At 51.6% G+C, this 23381-nt stretch overlaps 1 protein-coding gene across 1 annotated transcript in view; it reads left to right on the top strand.

Moving 5' to 3' along the window:
• Window positions 1–11626, top strand: part of MFNG (MFNG O-fucosylpeptide 3-beta-N-acetylglucosaminyltransferase) — a 47621-nt gene extending 35995 nt beyond the window's left edge. The window contains exon 9 of the transcript XR_008464429.1: window positions 11517–11626. The gene's annotated coding sequence lies outside the window, so the exon portion shown is untranslated. The remainder of the gene's footprint in view (window positions 1–11516) is intronic.
• Window positions 11627–23381: the final 11755 nt, after the last annotated feature.

Below are 23381 nucleotides of genomic sequence, written 5' to 3'. Positions count from 1 at the left end.
ACCAAGATATGGAGCAGGGAGAGGATTGCTGAGATTTGACAGGGGGGGGTGACGGGGGGACGGGGGACACACAAAGATTATGTAGGGAGTGGGGAGGGGGGTCCATGTCCCTGGGGCTGGGGGGGGGGCTAGGGGACTGGGGAGCCTGGCTGCATTGCATGCTGCGAGCCAAGGAATTTGTCAAGCACCGGGATGTGGGACGGAGCGGGAGTGTGTATGATGTGGGGGAGCTGGGGTGGAGGGGGAGAAGCGGGGCTGTGCCAGGGTATGAGGGGATTTCTGGTCCCCCGCACCCCTCCCCCCCCCTCCACGGTCCCCACACACACCGTCACTCCTGGGTCCCGGGAAGCGCAGCCTGACAGCATCACTAATGTAATATTCAAAGGGAGAGTCATTTGCATGGAGCATGCATTATTAATATATTTAAATACAGCCCCCCTCTCACCTCCCCCTGCTCTGTGCAGACCGTACCAGCAGCAGTGAAGGAGCTGCAGGGAATGGAGGGGTGCCGATGCAGTGCTGGGGGTGAGAAACAGCCGCTTTAATCCCACTGATTTCCCCAGTTTGGAAACCTTTATTCCCCGTCCCCCCAGCCCCTTCCCCACTTGCCACCCTCCTCACCCCATTGTTTTTTTATGGGAGGTGGTTGGCTTTCAGGGCATACGACCTACAAGCATGCAGATTTGTCGGTATGAAGCAAGCTGCCCTCATTGCTCTTCCCCCATCAAAAACTATAACACCGAGGGAAGAACGGTGGATGTGTGGCCTTTCCCTCTCTTCACCCAGCTCCAGGCAAAGCGGGTATTTGGGAATATGCTGCCTGATCCCCTGCGCCGGTGCAAAGCTAAGCTGTGGAGCAGAAGCTGCTTGGAGGGTAGAGAGGACGTTTGGGAAAGGCGGGCATACGGGGTGTAGTTTTTTGCTGGGGGGCAGCTTGTGGTTAAAATTGGAAAGGTAAAAACCACAGGCAGAGGGGGAAGGCAAGAGGGAGGGCAGCATAGCTGTGATGGTGTCTGTGATGTTTGTTCCTACCTGGGTCATGTCAGAAGCCAGCTGCAGCTCCAGGCAGAGTGCAGCTGCCTCATCTGACCCTGTTGAAGAGTGATGGAGAGCACTGGTCACCTGGGAAAAAAGCTAGTGGTCACATCAGGGCCTGTTGAAACCTCCCAGTGCTGTCAGCAGCTGTGTCAGAAAATATCAGCACATTTGCTGAGAGAGACCCGGCTGTTCTTTCCCTCATCCCAAATGCTGTGTTTTTTCCCTCAGTCCCCTGTAAGTGTGAGCCTGGGCTAAGCTGTTTCTTCTATTAGTGTGAGGGAGGGCAGAGGACATGCAGGGAACACCTCTGTCCTCACACTCTTGTGAGCTGATGAGAGTCACCCTGCTCTGGGAAAGGGATGTGATGTCCCCCAAACCCACTTGCAGCCCTCACCGTTGCCTGGGCCCCAGAGTAGTACAGGAGCAGCTTAGGTGCAGAGCAAATGTGCTCCAGGAAAATATCCCCTTTTCCAGGAACAGAGGAATTTTCCTTTTCTCTTCCATGGAGGAAAAGAGCTGTCTGGAACAGTGAGGGATCCCAGGCTGCTGGCAGGTATGGGGAAAGCTGGAGCTTGCCTGGTAGCACTGCGGGCTCTGCTGGTGAGGATTGTCCAGGTTGGTCCCAATGCTGAGTTACAGCTCTCTTCCAGGTTCTGCAGGGGCAGGGCTCTGTGTCCCCCGATGCCTTTCTGTGTGGGAAGAGGGGTGAAGGAGGATGTGGAGTTGAGCTACTGAAGGGAGGCAGGATGAATGCACAGGAGCTGGAGTCCATGCCGGGGGCATGTGTAATCCCCTTTTTGGGCTGGAAGGGGAGTGCAAAGCTTAGGGAGCAGACCAAAGGGCTGTGACCCACCTCCAGCCCTTTCTGTCTGTTGGGTCAGGATGGGTTTCCTGCAGCTGTGAACCATATGAAGGCTGTATTTAAAGCCCCAGATGAGCCAAGCTTGGCACTTTGGAGGTGACAATGACTGTTGTGCTTGCTTCAGTGGCAAGATGGTCTGGCAGCAGTTACAGCTTCACTTTAGCAGAGCTGCATTCACATCCTGGCTTTCCTGTGCTCCCCAGCTGGTGTTAGTTTTGTGTCTTGCTTTGCTGTTCCCTGACCTCCTCTTTAAGGGATTATAGCAGCTCTTTGGGTCTCCTGGGGGCTCAGAGGTACCTAACCATTGCCTGAGATGAACCACTTTTCTCACAGACAGGACTGACCAATTAATTTTCTGTCACTGAGGAGAAATGACCTCATTTGCTCAACACTCATAAGCCAAGAGGAAACCCAGTTCCAGCTGACCAGCTGAGGTACAGAAGGAGGGAAGGGCAGTTGTCACTCTTTTCACGGCATTATAAGGGGTGGGAAACAAGCTATTAGGAGACAGGTTGGGGTGAATGACTCAGTGGATTTGGTCCCTAGATGTTGCCTCTTGCAAAGAGCGTTTAAGATTCCCAGGCGTTGCTCTGGGTAGACACAGTGGCTACATGGTACCTTATAGCACCAGGTGCCGTGGAGATAGGCACGGGATCAAAAGCCCGTAGGAGAATCTGTTCTGCTGTTGAAGGTGATGCCCATTCATCCTCCTGGGCTGACCCAACTGATATGCTGGGGCCGTTCCTTCCTGTCTGCAGTCACCCCAGGGAGCGCATCTCGAGCTCTTCAACCCTTTAGCATAGAATTTTGTTGCAGGTGATGCTTTGGGGAACTGATGGTGCAATGTGAATTTCACAGAGGTGAGATGATGTGTCTGGGGGCCAAGAATGCCTCCATTCTTCCCTACGCGGAGACATGCACACACAAGCTTAACACCCATCTGGTTTTGGTAAGCTGTAGGGGAAGGACTGTGTGCAAGAAACTGTGGGTGCTTTTGACCCCTGTGGGTGTCAGTCTGATAGCAGGGAGATGGAGCAAATACTGTTGAGAGGAAGGACCACCAGTAACGTGACGTGGGGAGAGGGTCACAAAGTAGCAGGAGGGATGCCTTGCTCTGCCACAACTGGCCTGTGGGGAAATCCCTTCCTTCCTCTCTATACTCCTCACCACTCGCCTCACTTCTGAATGGCTTGGGTGATAAGCTAATCATCATGGAAGGCGCTATAGATGTGCAGACTGTGCCTCAGGATGGTGTACAGGCTACCAGTTGCCTTAAGGCAAGGTGTCATATGTTTGTATTCATTCTTTACATGGCTCATGCACTCAATCTGTAGACCAGATGGGTCAGAGCTGCCTGTGTATTTTTAGGTTACTATGAGGACTCCGTGAGCTATTCTTCCTCTGGGAACATTGGTTTATGCATGAGAACATGTATGTTTGTAAACAGGGAGAGAACCATTTTCTGCTAGGTTTTGTCTGTCCTGTCCTCTTGTGTGCACAGATTACATCTGTGTGGGCACAAAGTCTGTGTGCTCGTGTGTGTCATTCCCTCCTCAGCTTTGTCTGTATTATCCACGTATGTGTGTTCCTGTGTGCATTTGTGTATGCGCCTGTGTGTGATGCAGGTAATTGTATGTGGGTTTATTTGTGAACACGTGTATGTGTACGTATATGCACCTTTTCCATCTCTTGGGCTGGATGTCTCTTCTTGAGCTGTGTACGTAAGTACTTGTAGTTGTGTGCCATGTTCAGCTGGAGGACACCCATCCTACCTGTCCATGTATCTTCTTCTCCCCACCTCTCATGAAGCTGCTTCTTCCTCTCCCTGGGGAGAGGTTCTGTGCTTTAAGAGATAGTCTTGAGTGCCTTGTGTAGGAAGTGAGTTAGCTTTCCTGACATCTGTGCACTAAAGTACATCCAGAAACATCAAACCTCGAAGCACAAGGGAACCCTGATTCATGCTATTTCCAAGATTTTAGTGAGACCAGTCTGGAAAACCTGGCATTCAAACCTGGGTGTTACACTAGCTGAACGAGGGTGATAAATTGGAGGGAATTCAGAGAAGAGCAACAAAAATTATGAAAGGGCTGGAGGGACTTATTTATGAGGAGAGATTAAAAGAACTAAATATGTAGAGCTTGGCTAAATGATGATATAATAACAGTTTACAAGTATTTGAGGACTGTAAACACCAAGGAAAGGAAGAGATTATTTAAGGTAGCAAGAGATGGGCAAAGTCAGAGGTATGGGATGAGGCTGAGCAAAGAGAATATTTGGCTGGCTCTGAGGATACATGTGAGTTTCCTGGTGTGAGCGCTCAGACCAAGTATAAAATAGTCTGGCAGGTTTATGGAGAGGCAACTGCTTGCAGCAAGGAAACACATGGTGGTGAAAAAGGGTGGAGGGAACAGACTTGGCCAGTTGTGGAGGTGGAGTGATCTTCCAGACCTCCTCTTCATATGCAGCATGGCCAGGAAAATTTTGAGAGATGTTTGATTGTCTTTCACCTTTTATTGATTTTCTGTCTCATGGCTGGGGAGCACCTTCAGACACTGTTGTGGATGGAGCAGAGAGGTGGTATGGGAGGAATGAGTAAACGGAGTCTGGTGGAGGTGGAGGACATTATACCCTCCGTCTCTCCACCCTCTCTGGCTGGAGCGGTAGTCTAGGAAGAAGTCCTGTAGGAAGTGCCTGCAGGTGAAAAGGGGCTTTGCCACAACTCTCTAGGAGGTTACAAGCTGAACCTACTGAAGCGAGTTGTTTCCTCTTTCCAGACAAAGATGGCTTGGCATGGTGACAGTGGGGTCAGGAGGATCAGTCTTCCCTCCTCTGAATTGCTAGTCACAGCTGGTCCAGAATTGGGACAACAAGGTCAGAAGGATTAATACCCCTCCTTTTTTTCCCCATTGCAGTCACAGGCCAGGAAAATTGAGTCAGATCATAATAAAAGGATTAGTGTGGAAAGGCTGCTGTGAATAGTGTGATAGACAGGTCAGGGAAATGGAAGGGAATTCAAGGGGGTTGGCCCTGTTACAGATGGTCTGCTGAAAGGGCTTTGTGTTTATCAACAGGGAAAGGGGATTTGGTCTTAAAAATTCTGGAACAAGGCATCGAGGGGGCTAGCACTCAAACACAGATGTTATTCCCAGCAAGGACCTGTACCAGGATGACTGGTTTAAATGACCTCAGACCTTGTTCCAGCTTTAGGGCAGAAGAAAAATAAAATTCTTCTTGGCATGGGCTCTGTTCTTTGCACCCTTGTCCATCCATCTCCAATATGATCAAATGCATCAAAATGATATTGTTACTCATAGCTACTATTTGCCAGTGACTTCTGGGTCAGCCTGGCTATGGAAAGCCATAGGACTATAAGAAGGACCCTACTGAGCCAGGTCTGAAATCCTCCCAGTCAAGTATCTCCAACAGTGGCTGAAAGAGGGAAGAGCACAAAAACAGGACCACTGTGTTGGAGCACTTCCTCTGAGCACTCTTCTAGCCTCCAGTGATGTGTGGCTGAGGGACCTTGTGCTAGAAGATCTGTTATACATTTCATAGGTCTCTATGGATTTGTTTCTTCCCTGAATTTCTCCAGCGGATTTTTGAAGTCAGGGAAAATTTTGACATTCACAAAACCTCACAGTGGCGAGTTCTGCAGCCTAAACATGCAGTGTGCAATGCAAGACCTCCTGTCGTTTGTCTTGAACCTGTTACTTTCCGGTTTAATTTCCTGACCCTTGATTCATGGATGGGAAGAGACAGTTAACACCTGTCCCCTCTACCCTTCCTGTGTCATCCATGGTTTTATAGACCTGTCTCATTTTATGGTCTGTATTGTTTCTTTTCCAGTAGCCCTTCACCTTTCATCTTTCCACATCTATCACCTGCCTCTTTCTTGGCTAAGGCAGTACAGCTTTATAGTGACAGAAGGACATGGGGCATTGCTAGGTGGGAAGTGACATCGCAGAGACGAGCTGTGATAGGTTCCACACAGGTGAAGACTTTTATGTCAGCTGCAGTGGCATGGTGTAAGAGGAGGTGAAGAAGCCGGGCAAAAACTCTGAGACGAGTTGAGAGTGCCTTTGGCCATCGAGACAGGACTGGGCAGGATCCTAGGAAGCTTGAAAAATAGGAAAGGGAATTTTGAAGTAGACCTCAGGATGTGGGGGTAGCTTCTCTGAGTGTGGGTGGTGGTTGTCAGCACAGGCAGGAGTTGGGACTAGTCAATACAGAGCGAGGGAATTGAAAGGCCAGAGTTGATGGAGATCTGATTTGGGCTCGCACTGAAGGATGGTCAGATAAGCAGATCGATGGTGGGACAGTCTGTAGACACGAGGGTCTTGGGAAAATATGGCTTGGATATTCTGCTGGTGTGATGGGCAGTGGAGGAGAGTGTGAGAAGAAGCTAAGAGGATGTGGACTTCCTATAAGGAGGTTCTCAGGCTTAAGCACAGCACAGGGACATCTTGGCCCACTTGAAAGTCAGATCCCAGGTCAAGACTAGGCTCTTCTATAGCAGATCGAGAGATTTAGCAACAAAACCCTCACCGAAAATAAGATTTTCTCATATTTCCTGGCTAGCTGAGACCCTCAGCCAGGTGATGGGGAAAAGATGAATAAAAATGAAACATCAGCCATCTTGTGAGTGGTCTTCAAACAGAATAGATTCAGAGGGAGGAAACAGGCTCATGCCAGGAAGAAAAAGGCCCTGGTGGGGTGCAACAGCCTTGTGATATTGAGGGTACAGGGAAAGAAGAAGGTGCCCTCAGTAGCCGTTTGGACCTTTCTTACAGAGGAAAACTGTTTTGTGTAACCTTTGAATTAAGGGCTGTAGGGGACAGAGGTGAGTGGTGGAAAGTCTGCTTAGATGCTATCAAATGTGACCTGGGCCGGGACAGGCAGCAGAGAGAGTGAGGGACAGGACTGTCAGCAAGGGGAGGAGATGAGAGGAGAGGTTTGGTATGAAGGAAGGAGCGAGGGATGAAGGCAGAAAGGCCTGAACAGCATCAGAAGGAGAGACAGTGGTGGTGAGATCTCTGTACCAGCCATTTATGCCTCGAGATTTCAGTCTTTGCTCCCCACTGGGTGCCTCTCATGGGACAAGGAGCTCTTCTCCAGCCCCAGCAGCCTGTTCCTAGCCTGGTCACCCCACAGCACAGTGCAGCTGCCTCACTCTTCCTTACAGACCAAGGAAAGAAGTGGGACATGTTGTATCACACCATGTGTGTATAGAGCTTTTCTGCCAATAGTCAAGTGTGGAGATGGTGAGGGAGAAGGTATTTTTTCTGCCTCCCCTCTCACTTTCTGTCCTTTTCTTCCGTCTCCTCCCCCATGCTGGTTGTAACCTTTCTTCCCTTCCCTGTCTGCTCACCTGACACCGGCTGCATCCTGTGTCTCTGTTTGTTTTCCTTTAATCCATGCGATGGATCAGTGACAGACCCCTACTGTAATTTTTTAAATCAAAGCCCTTTATCTTGAATTGAGCAAGGTCAGGGGAAGCTTCTTAAGGCATCGGTTGTATTTTCTAACTCTGCCTCAGAGCAACTTAAAGGATGGCTCAACAGGATTAGTAGAAAGCGCAAGATTGGACAAATGGATTTGGCAGGGGCTGGCTGGTGGGCCTGGGGGAGCGGGAGCTTGCTGTGCCGGAAAGTGGGAGAGCTGGGCTCTGCTCAGGGCCTCCATCATTTCCTCTGGGCACGTGAAGGCAGCTGGGCTGATGCTGAGCACCGTCCTGACTCTGCCCTGGGAGAGAGCATCCTCATCTCACAGCACCGCTCTCTGCTAAGCAAGGCTCCTTAGTGCCGTCCGGGTGCTTTAGGGCCACGGCACAGGGGATATCCCTCTGCGCTCCAGGGATCGTCGCCCCCAGCGCAAGCATCTCTGCAAAGCCTCGAGGGACGCGTTGATCACAGCAGAGCCAGGTGCAGCTGGAATAGCGTGGGTCAGGCCCCAGGAACAAGGCAGAATGCCACTCCCTGCAGGTGCAGGTCCCCATGGCAAGCTTCCCGCTCCCTCCCCAGCCTGCTGGGTGCTGCTGGAGGTGTGAATTATCAGTCCAGAGGCGCTGTCGTTAGACCCTGCTTCTTTGGCTTGGCTTCTTCTGCTTCCCTCCCTCCCCTGTTTTGTCTCATGCTTTTCCGAGCACGTGTTTTAAAAGAAAGTGTCAGGCTTGCGGGGTGGCAGAAGGGCAGCAGGCCACATGTGAGCTCTCCTCGCACAGCCTGGCTGGCACACAGTGCAGCCCCCACCAGTTTGTAGCCCTTGCTCCCCCCTCAGCGCCTCGCTGCTGCTGGCAGCACCAGTTCTCCCCTCCTCTCACCCAGGGCATCTCCTTCCCGGGGAGAGGGTCTGCACCAGGCTGCTCCTTCACTTGTGACAACCAAGATGATTTGACCGGCTGCCTGCGCACTCAGCCACCAGCCTGTCCCAAGAGGCGCCTGTCCTTTCCCCACCGCACTGTGAACCTGCACCAAGCAGAAGCCCTGGTCCATTTATTCTCTCATCCCTCCAGTGACTGCTTCCCTCCCTCGCCCGAATGCCTCTGTCCTGTACTGGGTACTCAGTGTACTGGGGCTCAGTGGTCAGAAAGGAGTCTCCTGAGGAGCATCTCCCCTGGCTGCAGCCAGCTACTACAGCCAGTTCCCCACCAGGCAGACACCCCCTCCTTCCACATTGTGTTCAAGGGCATACGCCCACCGTGTTATCCCATGTGCACACATACGGCAGCGTTAGTCAAATGTTCAAGGGGAACGGAGATTCACACAACCTTAGCCTTTGCATTCCCAACCCTTCCAGAAAGATGGGATGGCTGGATTAACCAGGGACAGGACTGCTCCTCCACAGTGCAAGGATTTCCCTCACAGGGCTTGCTACACTGTCATCCTCTCATTAGCAGGAGCTTCTTTTCCCAAGCAGGTGACGGCTCTCTGTGATCCTGTTTCCTCTCCACCATCCTCCTGCACCAGCCTGGCTGCATGTCCCAGGGCTCGTTTTCGGTCTGGGGCACCCCAGCCCCTCTGCGTGTGCTGCCTTTGGGGAAGCTCCCACCGCTCCCGCACAGAAGAAGATTTACATGCATGGTGGGGGAGAGACGGCCTGGCCTGTTTATTCTTAATGCTCCGTATTATCTCCATTAATAATGCCACCTCTGCCTCACATGCTAATTAAGGCTCAAGATTGTTAATGTAATAGGGAATTTGGGCAGAGACCACACAAGACTGGCTGGATTAAGTTAACCTTATGGACTGTTAATGGATCTCCTGGAGGGGCATTTCTGCCTAATGAGAATCCAGCTTGAATGATAATCAGGGGCTCACTCTCTGCATGCCCGGAGGAGCTGGGAAAACTGACAAGGCTGCAGGGCAGAACGCGGGAAAGGCATCAGCAGGAGCTGCTCGTAGGGAAGGGGGGAGAAGGGTGCAGGGCTGGGGGGAGAAATCCCAAGGCGAGGGAAGAGTTGGAGTGAGTGGAATGGTGATGGTGGTGGTGCTACACAGGGGAAGCCCCAAACAGGGGCTGAGGCTGGCCCTGTGCTTTTTGTAGTGGGCGTTTAAATATTAACACAAAGTGCTATTTTTTGCTGTCGTGATTGCCAGCAGTGAAAAGGTCACCCAAGCTACGTTAGCCATGAGCAGGGCTCCTCCCTGGGGAAAAAAAACCTGAGAAGAACCTGGCATGGCTCCCGGAGACCTGCACCGTAGGTCGTGGCTGCTGCTGCCCAGTGGATCAGAGAGCTGGACTTTCCCAGCCTGTTTTGTTGTACAGTGTGGGGAGAACGTGGGGGAAGGGACCTGGCTCTGAGCACCCTTACGCGTAAAGAGTACGCTGCCTTGCTGGTGAGCAACAAGGTGAAAGGCTGGGTCGCTATTCAGAAGAAACATGGAGATAAATTAAAGGGGATAAAATTGAGCGTAGAGGCTAGGCGTTCAGTGTATAGGGTTGGGTGAAGTCTGGGGATAGCGCAGGTTCAGGATTGCAGTTAAGGCAAAACAGATGGACCTTAAGTTTTAGGCTGCATTTTTAAGGCAAACCTGTGAGATCCTGGGCCTAGATCGAAACTGGGTCTTGCTGGGAGCCCGTGAAGCCTTCCAGGGAAGGCGTGCATATTTTCACATCTGGCTCCTGTGTGCTAGTTTTGTCCTCCAGAGGGAATAGATGCAGACTAGGATATAGGGCAAAGGCAAAGCCTGAAATGGAGGCCAGTTGTTTGCATTTCAATTTGGGGAGTCGAGTAATTTAGATCAGTCCTTGAACAAACATGTAGAGCTGAGGGTAGGATGTTTGGGAGGAAGGTAGTGATCTGCGGCACTGGTTAAGGGAATAAAGAAAGGGTTTTGGGCTTTTCTTCTTGGTCAAGTCCCACTGCTCCAGGAGGTGCTTCAGGTGGGCAGGCTTCGTGCTTTGGATCCTAGCCTGGAGGTTACTCAGTCCACGTGGGATCTGGCCAAAGATTTAGCTGCCTGATGTGGGAACGATGACAGAGCAGCTAAGATGTGTGGCTCTGGCTCCAGAGGTGCGAGTTTGAGCTGTGCTGCCTGCAATTTGTGCGAATGGTTTCTTATACCAAACCCAGCTGTGGGTGATTCTGGCTGGGGAAATGAAAGTCAACCAGGTGTCACCGTAGCTTCCGGAGCCTCTCTATATTCCTAGCTACAGGGACTGCTGCTTCCTAACTCTGTTACTTTGAATTGCCTTCTCTGAGCCGTGTCACCTTTACATTGCCCATGGCTTGGATGTGAGCCATGAGTCCAGTTTGTGGTGCTCAGGGTTTGGGGGTGAAAGTTTGTGGCTTTCTGATGCAGTTCCTGGAGGTTGGAAATGGGTGACAAGGACATGGAAAGGGAATAGGTCCAGTTCAGGTTGCCCAGAGAGGTTTTTCTTCATTTTCTGGCTCTTGGCATGGGAAGATAACAGGGAACTCCAAGGAAAGAAGTTCCCTGCTGTGAGTTGGTGTGTGGGGGTTGGTTCCTGGGGCAGAGTGTGCTGCTGCCAGTGAGCAAAGGGAACTGAGGGAAGGCAAAAAAGGAAAAACAGGGACCAGGAGGAGGGGCAGGGCAGGAGCCAGATGGACAGTGGCTGTTCCACCCAGAGAGGGATCCCGTCCCCGTAAACCTGTACGTACCCAGGAGTGCATGCAGCACGTGTACAGTTACCATAGTTTGTGCTGTTCTTACAGCGTTGCTTTCGCGAGGACGCTCACTCTGCAGGTGCGCAGTAACACATCGGTGTTGCACAGAGCCAAAAATGCTGCCACACACACACAAATGTGCAAACCCACAGAAAACACATCGCTCCCTATGACACCTCACAAACGCACCGATGTTTTGCAGCATAGAACAGATTCGCACACGTATGCACTGTGGACCTTGTAGTACAGGACTCGGATGCACACACATATGCATACATGTTCCATGCATCAACACCCGGAGTCCACTGCCCACAGCAGGCACATGCACAGCACCAACACACAGATGCTCACCAGAAGGCACACATTCCTGCACACCCATGTGCACACAGGACACTACATTGTCCATGTTGCCCCCTTTCAGCATTATCCCACGTAGATGGATTCACTCATGGCAACGCTGACAGGCACATGTGGTTTTGTGTCTTCCAGGTTCCCTTGCTTGCCAGCACAAAACAGGCATGTGAAGGTGAGGTGAAACGCACCCCTTTGAGATGAGCAAGATGAAAACCACACTGATCTATACGTGCAAACACGCATACACATCCCCCTTGGCTCCTGCTTGCCTTACTTTTCACTCTCCATTTTCCTTTGTTTAGCCAGTCATGGTGCTTCTTCCATGCCCCTGAAGCGCAGGAGCAGATGGTTTGGAGGTCAGTTTAGTATGATGGTTCCCTTTCCCCGCTAGCTGCTTAGCTCAGTGCTAAGTATCTCTGAGATGAAGATCCTCCTTGCCTACCCACACATGACAGCTCTGTGTTACCTCTCAGCACCTATTAGAAATCCTGAGTCCAAAAGCCTCTTTAGATTGCCCTCATGACCGTACTTTAACCCACGTAACGCTTCAGGCCATGGTGGCTTTTCCAGGTTTGGTAGCATCTGTTAGCTCTGACCAAATGAGGCAACTCCATCTCCACTCTGCTCTGTACACTTGCCTTGCTGAGGCCCAAATGACTCTCTCACTTGTCCCCTTTCAGCCTGCATTATTCATCTCCTCTAATGCACAATGGATGTTTGTGGGAACAGGCATGCAGGTACAATCGAGCACAGTGCCGAGGAACTGACATTCCAAGCAAGCTGAAATTGCCTGGGTGCAAGGGCTGAGTTTAGCTGAGAGAGAGGAAATTTTTACTCCTTCAAAGCACTTCTGAAAAGTGAGTGGTGGCAGTGGCGGAGGTAGAGGGGAAGAGGGGGTGGTTTGGAGGGGTTGAGGTGGTGGCGGGGGCTTCCCCACATGTTTCTTCTGGCTCCTCTCACGCTGCCACACGAACGTGCGTGCGGTGGCGTGCGTGGGAAGGTGGGAGCGCTCTGGGGGAAGGTGTGAAGTAGGTGGCTTGGGGGAGCGGAGAGTTTGCCTGCCTGAGTAACGGTGGGGAAGGTGTACTTGTGTGCGCTGGGAAGGGGCTGGGGGGGTGTTTGGTGAAAAGCTGTGGAAGAAGGGTGTTGGGGAGGGTAGGGAGTTCCTGGAAAAGGCTATGGCAATGTACGCTTCACTGCCTTACACTGAGGTGTGCCCATACATGCTTGGAACCAGTGCCCCTCCAACAGCACAGGACAAGAGCTTGTGGGACTCCTTCCTTTTTTCCTGAGTTCTCTAGGAGTCAGGGATAATCTGCTTGCTCAGGAGTTGTTCAGAGAAGGGCTAGGAAGGCTTGTGAGTCCGGCCGGGGCTAGACCCGACTGCAACCCCTGCGTTGCCTGTGTCCAAGCCACCCCTATGCCAGCCCCTTCGAGTGTATCAGCTCTTCATTTTGTACCTCTGCTGGTACCCACTGCTCCAGTGATCCCAGCGCAGACACGGACCCCCGCACCACATGCCTGCAGTTACACCTGCGCTCAGCTGCTTTTCCCCTGCCAAAACGCCATGCTTTCCCATACCTCTCCCATTTCCCCGGGGCACACAGCTACATGTGCTTGCCCTGATGCCGAACCCTGATTGCTCTCCGCCATCTCTCCTAGTATCATGCTGTGACACTCCCAAGCTTGTAAAACAAGACCAGCAGAGCGCTCACCGTGCCATCTCTGGTGCTGGGCCAACCTTCCCTCCATCCTTCACCCCTTCTTACCCACCTCCTGCATCTCCTTGTCTCTCTTGGGGCCTGGGGGAAGCTGGTGGCTTCCTGGCCAAATCTCTGCTTCCCATAAGGGTTTATGTACTTCTTTACCATGCTTAGGTTTTGCAGTCACATCCTCTTATGCCACTATCAGCCAATTTTAGACCATTTGGGGCTGGTAGGACCTTGCACTCTTCTTTGCATGCAAATTATGCACATCCAACATCAGAAGAAAGGAGGAAAGCAGAACGGATGAGTGTGAATGCTTTTCCAGGCTTTCTGCTCCAGAGACTTTGCCCCCAGGAGCTGCAACATGTGTCAGTAGACAGATGCATGGGCTTTGCTGGGAGACAGTAAAATGGGCAGAACTAGAGAAAGTGCAAAAAAAAGGGATGATTTCAGAGATGGAGGCAGTTTAAGCAGAGTTTGTGTGGCAGGGGTATGTGTGTGTGTACATGCACTCGTGCAGGTGTATGGAATAATACAGCTGCCTCCAAAGTGAGTTCCAGCTTCATAACTTCTCAATGATGTCATTTTTTTTGGGGGGGGGAGGGGTGAGTGATGCTATCTGTCTGCATTTCATGTGTAGTTTGTGTTTGTCTGCCTGTGTTGGATGTTGATGAGTATTTGTGTTTCCCATGTGACAGAATATGGCTGGTGTTTGATGATGCTGGGGCTAGCGTTTAGGATCCAGAAGGATGCTATGCCACTGTGTGGGCTGAGTTAGGTAGGTAACACTATCTGATGCGATCAGTTTGTATGCTGCAGGCAATTTGTAAGCATAGTATATTTGTGTGCGATATGCAGCCAGTGGTGCTTGCTTGAGTTATGTTCCTAAGTGCGTGAGGTTGTTTTATGTGCTTTTGTTTTCTTAGAGATGTGTGTGATAGGCTGGTGTGCTGTTTGCAGTGATACAGATGTGGGGGTGTGTGTGTACCTGGCACTTTTTTCTGGTCTTTGGTATGGAGGTGGGCTTATTAAATGATGTGCATTTGTGCAGTGACAGTTACATATAAGTGTGAGGAGTTTGTGTGCGGCAGCTATGTTCGGATATTTAGCACTGCATGTGTGCAGTGGTCAGTATATAAATGTTTTTACGGTGCACTCCTATGAGTGGTGGTACAGGCTGGGTGGAGTTGATGTGGTTGTGTGATGGTTGTCTGAAACATCACGTATGCATGTTAATACAGCTGTGCAACCCTGTCGGTGTGGGATGTATGTGAAGAAGAGAAGCCCCTCACCCTTTGGAGGAACTCTGAATTTTTAGGGGATGTATGCAAGGCGGTGCGTGGGAGTATGAAAAGGACGGTGAGAGTGTGCGTGCGTGTGTGTGTGTGTGTGTGTACATCACGTGTGTAGCAGTCTGAGTGTGAGCAGCGTGCCTGAGGGGGGCACGTCTGGGTGGTGTGAACAGGGCTGGGAGGTGGTGTGTCTGTCTGTGTGTGTGCGGCCGTGTGTGTGGGCACACTTCACCTTCTCCCTGCGCAGCTCCGTCAGCACCTCGCCCTGCGCTGGGCCAGGTGCTGTCTCCTTTCTGTGTGTAGTGGGACAGCTAGGCTCTTAGGATACAGGCCACCCTCTTTCCATCCTTTAAATGTCTTTCCATTTGTCTGTCTGTCTGCTCCGCTGTCTGTGTCCAGTTGTCTGTTCCCATAATCACCGATACGCCCTGACTAGCTCACACCCCACTCTGCCTGTGGACTCAGCAGCTGTGCATCTCTCCGTCCCTCCCACACACACACACACATTCACACACACACACACACCCTGGATCTTCATCTGTGGTATATTCAGTTGCCATTGGAAACCTAAGAAAGAAGTGAATCTACCCTCCAAGTCTTAAGCTGGTGGTTTTTTTTCCCTTTTTTTTTTTCCTTTTTTTTTTTTCCCTCCCCTTTCCTCCTCTCCTCACAGAAGGCGAAGTCGTTCGCAATGAATCCATGGCAGCTTCGATCGAGCGGTGAGCTGGAGCACCTACTTGCAGGCCGCTCCTTGATGTGACTGAGAGGAAGAGAGGCCTTTCCCAGCACTCGCCGAAGAGAGCAGATCCCTGGATTTACCTCCCGCGCACCCGGGCACCCCCAGCACAGGCACGGCGAGGTAAGCCAACCTCGGCACCTATGTCTGTGCGCCACTCTCCCTCCCTCCCTCCCTCCCTGGCTGCTCGTTCCCCAGAGGTGCGAGGGAGGGGAAAGGCAGGGGGTTTCTGCTACGCTGTGAACAAAATCCAGGCTTTCATCAGGCCTCCCCCCCTCCCCCCCTGGCCCCGGTAATGGAGAGGTTCTCCCCCCCTCCGACCCCTTTTCCTGGCAGCTCTGCGTGCCTGTGCGGGGAGGGGTTGTTTGGGGAGCAGTTGTGGGGGGAAGCGCTGTGGGTCCCCCTTGTGCGCGTCCCCTCCTTTCCCATCCCTCCCGTGGCAGAGACACCTGTCTGCTCTTCTCCCTACGGCATTTTCCTCCCCTCTTCCCCTGTTTTTTTTTTTTGGGGGGGGGGAGAAGGGGCAGCCGGGCTGACGCTGCTGCAGCCAGCAGCATGGCTGGGCTCCCCTGCCCTGGCCTGGGTCCCCGCGGGGATGCAGCTCGCAGCGGAGCAGGAGTGGGCACCACGCTGCCGGGAGTGGGGCACGCAGGGGGTGGCGGTGGAGGTGTTCCCCCTCCCTCCTCATCTCACGGATATTTTGGGTATCCAGATTCCCCAAGGAGGGTGCTGGCCTCCATTTCCTAGTCAGGTAGCTCCTCTGAATACCCAGCCCAGCCTGGCACAGCTTTTTGGGGTGATGGGCACGCTCTTTGTCGCTGCTTATCTGCTGTCCCCTGGTGCTCCTGCCCAGCTGGAAGGGATGTTTTCCTGCCGGAGACAGTGTGTTTCATAAGCTGGGAACGCCGTGTGCCCTGCACAGGCAGTGAAGGGGCCCTGTGCCGAGCCTGACCCATTTTGGGGCGCAAAGCTCTTGGGAGCACCTGAAAGGGCCTCCTGCCGCCTGGGGCTGCCCTCGGTGCCCCTTTCCCTGGCTCCTCGGCGGGGAAGGCAGGGAGATCAGCCGCACTGCTTCCATGCCGTGTCTCTGTGCTGCTGGAGCTGCTGTGGCGCGGGGGGACGGGAGGGGAGAGGGGAGCAGCTGTTTCTCCCGTCGCCTGGGCAGGCCCAGACGCACTGCTGGCCCTCGAGGAGCACAGGCCTGCCTGGAGCTGCTTTCCCCCAGAATAAGACCCCGAAGCAACAAGCTGCTGGCGAGGCAGCGGGCATCCTCAGAGGAGAGGATTTCAATGGGGAGGTTTTGGGGGGGTTCACACCTGCCAGGCCATGGTTTCAGGGGGGTTCACACCTGCCAGGCCGTGGTTTCAGGCTCTGCACAGACTCTGGCAGATGCTGCCCTTTTCAGAGGCGGATTTCGGGGGCTGCCGCGTTTCTCCCAGGGGAAGGGGCCGTCAGGGCCCGTGCTGCAGCGCGGCCCTGGCAGTGGTGCTTGTGTGGTGTCCCCCTGAAGGAGGTGACAGGTTGGTCCACTCCCGCCCAGGTCCCATCTGGTGGTGCTGGCAAGGAGAGTGCATCTTCCAGTGCATCTCCCTGCTGCCACTGTGGGACCTCCCCAGTGTCCCCCTCTCCAGCCGCCCCGACACCTCCCCCTCCACCCAAAGCACTGCCTTCAACTTCTGCCTGGTGGCACCAGCCAGTTTTCTTCCTCTTTTGGGGTACCACTGAGCCCTGCTTTTCCCTCTTTCCTTCGTCACTCCCTCTCCACGTCCCATCCCTCGTGACCCCTCAGTGCGCACCGTGCTGGGTCGGAGCAGCTTTGAGCAGCCTCAGGAAGGGCTGATGTTCCCTGGCGGGATTGTTTCTGGATGCTGCTGCCAGCTGACAATATTGTGAAATGATCTTTTACCCTGTGGTTCACACCCTTCAGCGTGTGCGTGTGTTGCGGGTGACAGAATGACTGTAGCATTGTTGATGTGCACTATTCCCCTTGGCCAGGGCCCGGCAAGGAGCATGACCATGCAGTCGCTCTTGGTTTCGTTATTCAGGAGTTCACAGAAAGCAAGCTCCTCCCGGGTGGAGCCTCCAAAGCCATTTGGCATCAGTTAAATTCCTCAGCCCTCTCAGGACATGGCTTTGGCACTGGCTGAGGGTGGACAAGACTATAAATCCAGCTCTAGGGAGCTTGGTACCAGGTCAAAACTGCTGCAGCTACATGGTTGAAAATGCTGATCCAGTATGAACTCACTCTGCTGCTTCAGATTTGTTTAGAAAACAATGTTGGCTTAACTCTGTACTGGCAAGGTTTATGTTGCATTGGGTATTATCTGTCTGCACCACTCTAGCTTGATGCTGGCTCGAGTGTTGTTTGTCCTTCCACATCTGGCACGCGCTCCGGATCGTGTGTGCTCTGGCTAATTTGACAGATGCAATTGCGTGCCGCAGCCAGCCTGGTTCAGTCCCTCCTGTCGGGCAAGCCGGTTTGAAAGAGGGTTGAATTACAGACTTAGCAGGGAGCAAGCAAGCACCAGGCAGCTGCCCTCCCCTTTTAGGAGTTACAACAGCCCTTGTCTGCCTGGTGCCTTAAGAAGTGATGCATGGCAAGGCAGAAACCCAGCTTTCGGCAGCTCCATCTCTCCTACAACCACCCCAGGTCCAGGGAGATCCTAGAGAGACAAGTACGTCCTCTGGCTGGTGGCCACATCTCTGCCTGGCTCTCCCCGAGGGTTTTTGAGTGGTGTCTCGCACGCTGCCCTGGAGACCGTGTGCGCGGGGACAAGAGGATGACGCCAGCTGGGAGGAAGGCAGGCATCGCGCCGAAGAGGAAGGGGAGGGAAGCGTTGTCTCAGCAGGAGGACGTTGCTCTCCAGCCCTGACCACCCCACAGCCCTGTGGTCACTTCACAGGGCCTGGAGGGGCGTTATCATTCCTCACAGGACCATGTTGGCAGAAAATGCCAACAGAAGCCAAGACAGCCCCATTGGAGGCAAGTGCTCACTTGGGACGGAGTACGAACACAAACCCTTACTGTTATGCTGCAGGGACTTTTTCCAGATCTGTCACTCAGGTGTTTGTGTTGCTGAGGGAGGTAGTTTTGTTTGCTGGGGAGTAAAAGGGCAGGAAAGTGGTGAAGGGTGTTTCGCCTCATGCTTGAGTGTGGACGTATGAAAGTCTCTTGCGATAAGGAGGAGCATTTGCTGACCAGGTTTTGCAATCTGAAGGCAGCTTTACTTTAAAGCCTGGCAAGATGAGCTTTTGGGGGTTGAAGCCAAGAGATGACACTGCCTACAAAACCTTGTTGCTAAGGACTCCTGAATCCTAGTCCTAGTGAGGTCTCTCAGCAGTCACCATGCTGTGCCTCAGTTTCCCCTACCTTTACGTGGGGCAGGCTGTAGCCACAAACGCCGTGGGAGAGGAGGAGGATGGGGGCATGAAGGCATGCTTACTGTTAGCATAGTGCTTCAGGCTGCACAGAGGGATGCTGTGGGGAAAGGGAGGTGCATCCTGCGGACTCTCTGCTGGCATGGCTGCATGCTGACCTTCGCGAGGGGGCTGGATGCTGGAGGAGAATCCATAATGAGCGGGGTGCTGTGTGCCAGGGCTGAGGCAGTGATTTGCTCAAGCCTCTGTTTGTTTGGGAAGAGAAAGGGAATTTGTGGCTTGTCACTTGGGAAACAGAGTGGGGATTCAGCGGCAGAGGGGAGGCCTCCTGGCTGGGCCTCCCCAAGCAGCTATGCCACGTGTCTGTGTGTGTGTCAGGGGAGCAAAGGGGATGCTGGTACAGACCATGACTGGTGGCCAGCCATCCCCGGCCCCCATCACTTTACCTCCCCCTTGCACCCTGTGCACAGACTGCTGAATGGCCGACACAGCCATGAGATGCACATGCATGTGTGACCCATGCGCGTGGGGAGAGGGAGAGGCGTAAAAGCCTTGCTAGAAGAGCAGCTGGATGGGATTCGTGCTGCCGCTCTGCCCAGCTTAGCACGCACACAGTAGCACAGCACAGTCCATGCTGCTTCATCCCACCCCAAACAGGCACCTTCAGCAGGGTTGTGCCTAGCGTGTGGGGCCAGTTCACAGACTGGGAAGTTGTGTTGGGCTATCTCTGGGGATGAAGAGGAACTTCTTCCTCCCCTCAGCTCCTCCCCTGTCTCATCCCTGCTGTGCTTCTTCAGGTGTGAGCCCTGCCTCATTTCTTGGAGGTGGAGGGAGGTTTCACAGAGAGAAAGGGCACGTAGGGGTATGGAGGGGATGGAAACACTAAGAAAGAGGGAAGACCTAAGAGAAAAAGGGCAGAAGCAGCAGAGAGGGGTGGAGAGGGAGTTAAGAAGAGAGCAACATGTCCCTGTAGTGACAATGTGGTGTGGAAGTCTCTTTATATAGATATTAGGGGCTAGAGTTTGACCTGACTATGTTTGTACTGGGTATGGATGTGGCCTGAAAAGATGTGTTAGGAGGATCAGCTCTGCACAAGGGACTGCTCATCTCCCATCCACCTCCTTAATCCAGGTGGAGATTCCAGCCTGAGACTGGATAACCAGCCTGAGATTCCCTTGTCCTGCACTGAGCTGTCTGCTCCTGTGCATGTTTCTCTGCTTCTGATAAGGAGGAGGGAGCATGGCTGAGAAACCCCTCCCCATGTCCTCTGTTCTCCTGGCCCTGGCCCCGTGGAGACAGAAGAGGTCAGTGTGCTGCCCCAGCATTGCTGGGAATTGCTTTGCTCTGTACTGGAGGGACATTGGTGAGGTCTTAGAGAGAGCCACAGACTTGCCTTTAGACTGTTCCCCAGGAATACTTATGGCCACATTACCTCATGTAGGCAATGTCTGCAGGGAATGAATTCAACACGCTATAGGAAGCAGAAGTTTCTCTAAAACTGCCCCATCAACATATCCCATAAGAACTGCATAGTAGCAATTAGATAAGAGAGATTTATGGAAGTTTCTCTTCCTCTTTTATGAAACTTACTTAAGTATGTATCTGTCAGATAAGGTAGGTATGCCAGGTCTGTCATAGGGTAGGTAGATTTCATGCAGATGTTCTGTCATTTTTGATGGGAGTGTGGCCGTTTCCAGCAGCTGGAATGCCAGTGTTGGCTTGCCAACAGTCTTGCAGTTGAACATGTACCCACAAGCTGGTCATGAGTTTACTGTGGGGTACCTGTGACACAAACCTGTGGGTGCTCTTTGCCCATCTTGAGCTTGCTCCCTGTCTCCCTATTGTAGGACCAATGGGCCATGCGGCTTGAAGTCAGTAGCATATCAGGGCCATCAGGCTGTGCCCTGATCTGAACTCCCATGCCTTTTAAAGCCAGCCAGCATGGTGAGAGCTATCGAGAACCAGCCCGGCACAAAGAGAGAAACACTCATATAATGGGGCTACTTATTTGAGTTCCCCAGCATTTCCCATTGCGTTTCATGTCTTGGGGCTGATTCAGTTGAAAGGCAATCAATGGAGCTAACAGCCCAGCATTGTTCTGCTCACCTTCTGATTTACTTCTTTTCATCCTTGCTGGGTTTCATCTCCTCCCAGGTTCATGCATCCCCCAGCACTGAGGTCGCTTTCTTTTTATTGCTGTGTATAATCAAGCTAGCTCCGTTCCTGCCCTGAATCTTCTGGGGTCAAGATGGAAATCACTATTCAGCAAGAGACCCAAACAAATGAGCAAAACTAGCCTGGTCGGTCAGAACAGGGTGGAAGTTATCCAAGAAAACTCGCACTGATCAATTCCAGTCACCTCCTGTGTTTAAAGTGACTCAGTATCTCCATTTTTAGGATGTTGCTGGGGAGCTGAAGTCTCTTATGATTTCTCTTATATCAGCTGTCCCTACCAACGGTGTTTGTGAGATTCTTTTCCCGTATCTGCTTAGATGAGGAACTGTTGGAAACCATGCTGGTGTAATAATGGGTGCTGGGACAAAGCCAATCACAAAAAAACCCAAAACCCACTGAAAAAAAACACAAAACCTCCCCCACTTTCCCCGAACAATAAGTTATCAAGTCCAGATGGTTAAATCCGAGAGTTTGGAAGGAGCTTAAGTGATTGAGCTGCTAACAAAAATATGCAATCTCTTGTGAAAAAAAAAGCTACTGATTTGGGGAATTGGAGAAGACCAAATGTTGTACCTATATTTAAAAAAAGGCTCCAGTGATGATCCGGGGAATTAAAGATCAGTAAGCTTTGCATCTGTATCTCGTAAACTGGTGGGAATGATAATTAAAAAGCAATGCTTGAAGACATCTGGAAGATTGTGGCCTGATAGGGCCTAAGCAGCACGGGTTCGGCAGAAGAAAACTGCATCCTGCTAATCTCCTACAACTCTTTGAATGTGTCAATAAAGCAGTGGATAAAGGAGAACCAACTGATATAACGTATTTAGACTTCCAAAAGGCTTTTGAAAGATCCTGCACAAGAGCTGCTAAAGGAGCTAAGTAGTCAGTGAGAGACAAAATATTGACATAGATCAAAAACTGAGTAGGAGACTGAAAGAATGAGGGGATTAAATAGTCAAGTTTCACCATGGCAAAAGGTTAATGTGGCCTCTAGGTTCTCTTCTAAATCCCATGTGATTTACTGTATTGTTTAATGACTTGGAAAGGTGGGAGGAGAGATATGCTATATGAAAATTTGCAGATGAGACAAAGTTATTAAGTTGGCTGTGGCCAGAAAAGGTTGTGAGAAATGCCGGGGAAAGAGAGCTAAGTTAAATGAATGCGCTCTGCTCTGGCAAACGAAACTCAGCATTAAAACGTTCAAAGTAATGTGTGTTTCAGGGCAGACTTGCAACTGTTTAGATACCCCCAAAGGTCCTGGATGAAGGGTATTAGCCAAATGAAAGTGTGGGCGGTTGTCAGGGAGCTCTTTGCAGAGCTTTGCCCTGTGTTGTGATGCCCTCAAGCAGGCAAAGTAGCTTTTTAGCTGCAGAGGCAGTGGGTAGGGAGTACTCTGGAAGAGCTGCAGGGCTCTCAGTACACCTGTGGTGCTGTCTAATTTGGAGTTACACGCCGAACCGAAGTCAGACTGTTTCTGAAGGGATGCTGGAGAATTGAAGAGGCTCTGAGGTGAGGCAGAAAGCCTGTGAACACCCCCGGGTGAAGAGATGGAGGAGACAAGGGTTGCTAGCATCAGACAGTGGACTGGGAGCGGTTGTTTAAAGGAAATAAAATTATGCAACTTATGAGTATATCCGTCCTTCCTTGCCTCATCCCACAGGAGTGAGGGATTGCACAGTGAAATTAAAAGGCATGGGATTCCGGTTCACAAGGTTGGGCTGTGGAGCTCCAAGTCATGAGATTTTTTCAGGACCAAGAATTTAGAAAGGTTCATAGCAAGCTTGTGTATTTTTATGGAGAACAAGAATACACAAATGAGCTTTGACTAAGAACGAGCCCAATTTTGGAGCGTGAACCTTCAAGTTCAGTCTTCAGAGCCTATATTAACCTGCAACTCACAGCGGCCAATAAGAAAATGAAGATAGGAGCACATTGTCCCTCATCTGTCTGCTTTGAGGTTTTTCCACCTTTTCTCCCCAAAAATCTGATGACATCTTTCATAAGAATCAATGTGGACATCTCTCTGACCTGGAACGGTTGTTCCCCAGCGTGCATCTTACCTTAATAACACCTGCTGGGACATAAGTGAACTTCTGTTCACGTCCCAACTTTTCTTAGCATCACATGTGTTCAGGAGCACCCTCAAGCTCAGGTAAGAATGGGGTCAGGTTCTCTCCTGACATAAACTGGCATAATCATGTCGAAGTCATTAGTAAGAAGCAGGATTTTCAGCCTCTGAGTTTGACCTCAGTTCCAGTGAGAACCAAACAGCACACACACACACACGTACAAAAAATGCAAAACCATCTAAACTCTTGAAATTGCCTGCGATCAGAAACCTAACCTGGAAAGTTCCCAGACATTCCTGGGAGATTGCCCATGCTTCCACCTCCTGCCTGAACTATGGATGTGGGAATCAGTGACAGGATAACAGGGTGTTGCAGCCTTTCCATTTGCCAGGCCAAGCTGGAGCCCAGAATTGAAAATCCGCTGGGGCTGAAGGGAGAATAGAAATTCCTGAGCCTATAGAAACTCTGAAACCTTATCTGATTATTTCCTCCTCTCTTCAGTGTAAGGAGCTGAGTCTATAAACACCTCCTCCCTGTCCTACAGCATTCCCTACCCAGGAGCATGGTCCCAGTTTTGGAGGTTTTTTTTACTGAATACATGATATAGGGTGCTGAAGTCATTAACAGCTTGGCTAACTGAGTCT

This window comes from Rissa tridactyla, chromosome 1 (genome assembly GCF_028500815.1).
Source record: "Rissa tridactyla isolate bRisTri1 chromosome 1, bRisTri1.patW.cur.20221130, whole genome shotgun sequence".
NCBI lineage: Eukaryota > Metazoa > Chordata > Aves > Charadriiformes > Laridae > Rissa > Rissa tridactyla.
The sequence above is the reverse complement of the archived record's forward strand: the minus strand, read 5'-3'. Positions and strand labels throughout refer to the sequence as shown.